Source organism: Vombatus ursinus, unplaced genomic scaffold (assembly GCF_900497805.2).
Source record: "Vombatus ursinus unplaced genomic scaffold, bare-nosed wombat genome assembly UNPS02014798.1, whole genome shotgun sequence".
Lineage (NCBI taxonomy): Eukaryota > Metazoa > Chordata > Mammalia > Diprotodontia > Vombatidae > Vombatus > Vombatus ursinus.
This window is the reverse complement of record NW_020954576.1, coordinates 27,265,001-27,271,000: the sequence shown is the minus strand read 5'-3', so window position 1 is coordinate 27,271,000 and position 6,000 is coordinate 27,265,001.

The following is a 6,000-nucleotide window of genomic DNA, read 5'->3' as shown; positions in this document are numbered from 1 at the left end:
TTTTCCAGCTCATTTTACAGATGAGGAAACTGAGGCAAACAGGGTTAGGTGACTTGCCCAAGGTCACACAGCTAGTAAGTGTCTGGGGCCAGATTTGAACTCAGGAAGAGAAGTCTTCCTGACTCTAGGCCTTCTATCTAGTGTACCACCTAGCAGCCCATAAATATAGAAATGAAGTAAATACAAGGAAATTTGGGGAGGGAGGCATAGCTGGGGAGATCAGGAAAAGGACTCATGTAAGAAGTATTTGAGCTGAGTTTTGAAGGAAACTAGGCATTTCAAGAGACAGTTAAGAAAAGAAAGCATTCTAGGCATAGGAGATGATCTGAGCAAAGTGACTGAATCTGGACATGGAAAGCTGTGTATAATAATAAGAGCTAAGCATTTATATAGCACTTTAAGGTTTACAAAGCACTTTACAAATATTATCTCATTTTATGCTCGTGACAACCCTGTGCGGTAAGCATTATTACTATCCCCATTTTTACAGATGAGGAAATTGTGGGGTGGGGAGTCTCAAGGCTGTTAAGTGAATGAGGCAGGATTTAAACTCAGTTCCAGACTCCAGGTCAAACACTCTATTCATTCACTGCCCTGAGGGAGATGTAGATCTGTAAAGCATTGCCCCTTTCACCAGAGGACATTGTGGTTGCTGAAAGGGATAGAAAACAAAATTTGTGTAACAAACAGATAAAATCAGCTTGAGAAGAAACTGGCCTCTGATAGAATGGTGAAGAGAGATAGTGTTTCTTCAGAGAAATAGCCCTCAGGTAAGGGGCAGAAGACCTTCCTGAAAGAAGATCGCAGACTGAGGCAATGAAGGTGACTCTTTTTTTCCCCCCCAGAATTTTGAAGGTTATAGCTGATAAATTATAAATCTCTTTGGGAACTATGGGATGATTATATAAGGACTGATGACCAAATTGTCACCTTTCCAAGTTCCAGGCCCTAATATGAGACTTCAGAAGAGGAGAAAACTGGAGGGGTAAGAGAAGACCATTTGAAGGTAGAATAGGGGAGGAAGTTGAAGCCAGGAAGAGTTGGGCACAGAAGGCAAAGGAATCAATAAGAGTACTAAATGTGTAGTTATTATTATTATTATTATTTTTTGGCTAGGCAATTAGGGTTAAGTGACTTGCCCAGGGTCATACAACTAGTACTTGTTTCGTGTCGTGTATCTGAGAACGGATTTGAACTCAGGTCCTCCTGACTTCAAGGCCAGAGCTCTATCCACTGTACCACCTAGCTGCCCTGCTGTGTAATTATTTGGCTAGGATTTGTGCTGTTTGTAAAAGAGCTATTTTTTTTTCAAGCCTTTCCATCCAGCTTCCTCCTGCACCAGCCTCCTGGCCTGGCCTGTTCCTACCTTTAAAAGAAAGGAGAGAAGCTCATCCCATCCTATCCCATCTCATCCCCTGTCCTGCTGGTTTCCTGGTCTTGTCTGGCCTCCCTGCAAGGGAAGGAGGGAAATACCATTTCTTGGTCTCCCTTCACCACAGACTATCCCAAGTATGGGTGGCTCTACCCCTTCTGCCTAGCACCCAGAAAGGACTCTCTTCAGAGGCTGAACCCTTAGGGGTGTTGATAAGTAGCGGCTGAATTCATTCCTCAGTAATAAATTCCCATCTAATTAGGCCCTTCTCATTCTAGGGATTCTGAGCCCTTCCCATTTTAAGGATTTGGAACCCTCCCTGTCATTACCTAATCTTATTCTTCAACTACCAGTGCCCACTCCCTAGTTCTCACGTCTTTCAGCCCAACCCCGTCCCCATTGTCTAAAGCTACTCACCCCTTCCACTATAATCTTTGGAATGCCTGCTCCAGAGGTAACAAGGGCTTAATTTAAGGCTTTCACCTTAAGTCTTTTACTTTTTCAATACCTCCATCTTCTAGCCCTCCCTCATAATTACAGATCCTCCCTGGCCACTTTTTCTAGAACTAGTTTTACTTCAATTTAGTCTCCTCATCACTAGTTGAGGTGGGCGAATTGGAGTACTCCTTGCCCCACCCCCCCATTGCCACTTCCAAGGGAGGATCTGTAAGATACTCCAAGCATGTGAAGACTTCCTTTGACAGAATGGGTAGATGAGAACAATGTTCAAATAGCCATAGAGCAGGTATTGTAGAGTGCTTAGAGGTTGGTCAGATATCAAAGATGCCAAGATCTTTCAAGGCATCCTGGGCCTTTGCCAGTCATCCTGACTTTTGTCTTGCCACTGGTCTTCAATGACTCTGGAAGACAGAGTGAGACTTTATGAAACTCTGTCTCACTTAAATCCAATTCACTCACCCAAGTCAAGACATCACCTTTGATGTTATTGGTGGTCTTCAAAAATGAAAGACAAACTAAATCACTATTAGACAAATGCAAATTACAACAACTCTGAGGTACCACCTCATACTTATCAGATTGGCTAGTATGACAGAAAAGAAAAATGATAAATGTTGGAGATGTGAGACAATTGGGACAACTAATGCATGCATTGGTGAAGTTGTGAACTGATCCAACCATTCTGGAGAGCAATTTAGAATTATGCCCAAAGAACAATCAAACAACAAACAAATACCATTTGATCTGATGGAGTGATGGGACCTGGACACTTAAAGACCATGTCTTTGAAAGCAACCCAGTCCCTGAATTTTCCCATACATTTCAGTAGCCCAGATCACTGGTATCTGGCCCAAGACATCTGGCCCACCCCAGCCCACCTAGATGCTTGACCTTGGCTCCTGGACCACCCCAGACTATTTTCCACTCCTTTATCCTATCTATAACCTTTCACTGTTGCACCTGGACCACCACAGTCTACTTACCACTCCTTACTGCCATCCAGATCTGTTCACTATCCCCCCACCTTTTTTTTGTATATAGGTGTCAATCTCACCCCCATCAAGGGGCAGATTCACTAGGAACTCTGCCAGTTCCTATTGGTGTTACAATAAACATTGTTACTTGACTGGAAGAAGGCTTGAGTGCGTGCATTCATTCCAGGTGGATATTGCCCTGTACCTTAACATTTTGGGGCTCCCAGCACTTCAAACTGCATCAAATTCAGCAATACCACTACTAGATCTGTATCTCAAAGAGATAACAATAAAGAGAAAAGGACCTACATGTACAAAAATATTTATAGCAACTCTTTTTGTGGTGGCAAAGAATTGGAAATTGAGGGGATGTCCATCAATTGGGGAATGGCTAAACAAATTGTGGTATATGAATGTGATGGAATACCATTGTGCTATAAGAAATGATGAGCAGGCAGATTTCAGAAAAACCTGCAAAGATTTACATGAACTGATGCTGAGTGAAATGAGCAGAACCAGGAGAACATCGTACACAGTAATAGTAACAATATGTGATTATCAACTATGTTAGACTTAGCTCTTCTTAGTGATGCAATGATCCAGGACAATCCCAAAAGACTCACCATGGAAAATGTTATCCACCTCCAGAGAAAGAACTGATAGAGTTTGAATGTAGATGGAAGCATACTATTTTCACCTTGTGTGTGTGTGTGTGTGTGTGTGTGTGTGGTTTTTTCCTTTTGTTTCTTCTTTCACAACACAATGAATGTGGAAATATGTCTTATATGATTGCACATGTATAACCTATATCAGATTGTTTGCTATATTGGGGAGGGAAAAGGGAGGAGAAAAATTTGGAACTCAAAATCTTTCAAACAATGAATGTTGAAAATTATCTTTACATATAATTGGAAAAAATAAAATACTATTTTTTTAAAAGGACAAACAACAACAACATAATGCCTGCCTCACAATCTCTATTCCCCAACTCCTGTCCCCACATAAGGGGGAGTTATTTGCATGGAGAACATAGTTGAAGCTATGGAAGTGAACAAGATTACCAAGGATGAGAGTGTAGAGAGAGAAGAAAAGAGTGTCAGAGGCAGTTAAGGTTTTAGGAAAAGGGTAAGGAGCTAGAACCAAAGTTTGAGAGAGTTTTGTTAGAAAGGCAGGAAGCAAACTAAGAGTGTATAATATGTACTCTTCCTGAAGACTTATATTCTAATGGGGGAGATTTGGGAGTCTTCAGTAGAAGAAATGGTCTATACTTTCAAGTGCTACCTCAAGGAGAATGAGGATTGTAAAAAGGCCATTGGATTTGGAGATTAGGAGGTCAGTGATGACCTTTGAGAGAATAGCTCAAACAAAGTAGTAGGGATACAAAGCAGATTGTAAGGGGTTAAGGAGAGAATGAATAGAGAGAAGAAGTAGAGGCAGAAGGTATACACAGACTTCCCTTTTAGCAATAAAAGGGAGAGAGATGGTAAGGAATTTTTAGGACTGAGGATCTGTCATAGACTCTCTTTAAAGATACTTATGAATGGGGTGATGAGACCTGTACCCTTAAAAGGAAAAGATCATGTCTTTTCCACCCCAGCCCACCTAGATCACCTAATTAGCTTACTCAACATTCCTTTCACTGTTGCATCTGGCCCACCCCAGACTATTTACCACTCCTTAATTCCATCCAGATCTTTTCACTGTCCTTTTTGTATATAGGCATCAGTGTCACCCCCATTAAGTTTCAGGTCACCTAAAAATCTCACCCATCTTATTGGCATTACAATAAACCTTGTCATTTGACTGGAAGAAGGTTTGAGTGTGTGAATTCACTCCAAGCAAATGCCTCCCTGTACCCTGACATTTGGGTTCCCAGCAACCCAAACCACATCAGTTATTTTTTTTAAGAGTTTTATGTCAATATAAAAACAGTAAACATTTAGATTCAATAACCATAGATTAAATGCCAACTAAGTTCAGGGCTTCTATCAAAATCCTAATCAAACATCTCATTCTACATGTTGTGGGGCTGACCCTGGGCCATTAAAGTCTATGTCAGATGGAAGGTCGAAATGCTTTGAGTGCAGCCCAAAGACCAACTGTACATATCTCTTATCAGAAAGGGAGCCTAAGTTATCGGAATGACTCATTTTCAGAAAGGCTACAGAAGTCAGTCTACTAAAGCATACAATGAGGTACACTGGGTGAGGGGTAGAGATTATGATCCATAGTGGTAGGTGTGCCCACATGGATGGAATCATGAGTTCTGAATATGCATACATATAAAACTCTGAGCAGGGTCCTAAGGATACAAAGATAAAATCAGACACTGATATGGACCCCTCAAAAAGCTTCCCATCTGACAGCGAAATAATCCTTGTACACAAATAATTATGATACAAAATATTAAAAAAAGCCAAGGAGAAGCATGTATACTAATTTAATGGAATATTATTGCACATAGAGAAATAATGAATATGAGGAATTCAGAGAAATTTTAGAAGTTGCATGAATTGATGCAGGGCAAAGAAAGAAGAACCAAAAATATACACATAGACAGTGATTACCATATTTTAAGGGAAACAGTCCTAAAAGACATAAAATCACAGACTAATGCAGTCATCAATTTTTAATCCAAGTCACTGACAATGAGACATGCCTCTTTCCTTTCTGCAGAAAAGCAGTAGTCCCTAAGTGTAAAATGTGGCCATATATTATCAGACACAGGCAATATGTTATGCTTAACTATACTTTTTTTTTTATTACAAGCATATATTCTGTTGGGAGAGGCTGATAATTGGAAATGACAGTGTAAAAACAAGCAAAAGCACCAGTAGAACTTTGAAAAAAGAAAGAAAGAAAATACTCCTATAGGAAACAGAGACAAGATGGTAGAGTAGCAACAATCGGTGCAGTGAACTCCTCCCCACAAATCTCCAAACATGTAGAAAATGAACCAGACCAAACCCTAATTGGGAAACTGAAGAAAAAAATCACAATCATTTTTCTTTTCTTTTTTTGTTTGTTTGTTTTTTGGTTAGGCAATGGAGTTAAGTGACTTGCCCAGGGTCACACAGCTAGTAAGTGTTATGTGTCTGAGGCCAGATTTGAACTCAGGTCCTCCTGACTTCAGGGCCGGTTCTCTATCCACTGCGCCACCTAGCTGCCCCCACAATCATTTTTCCAGCCCAGGTT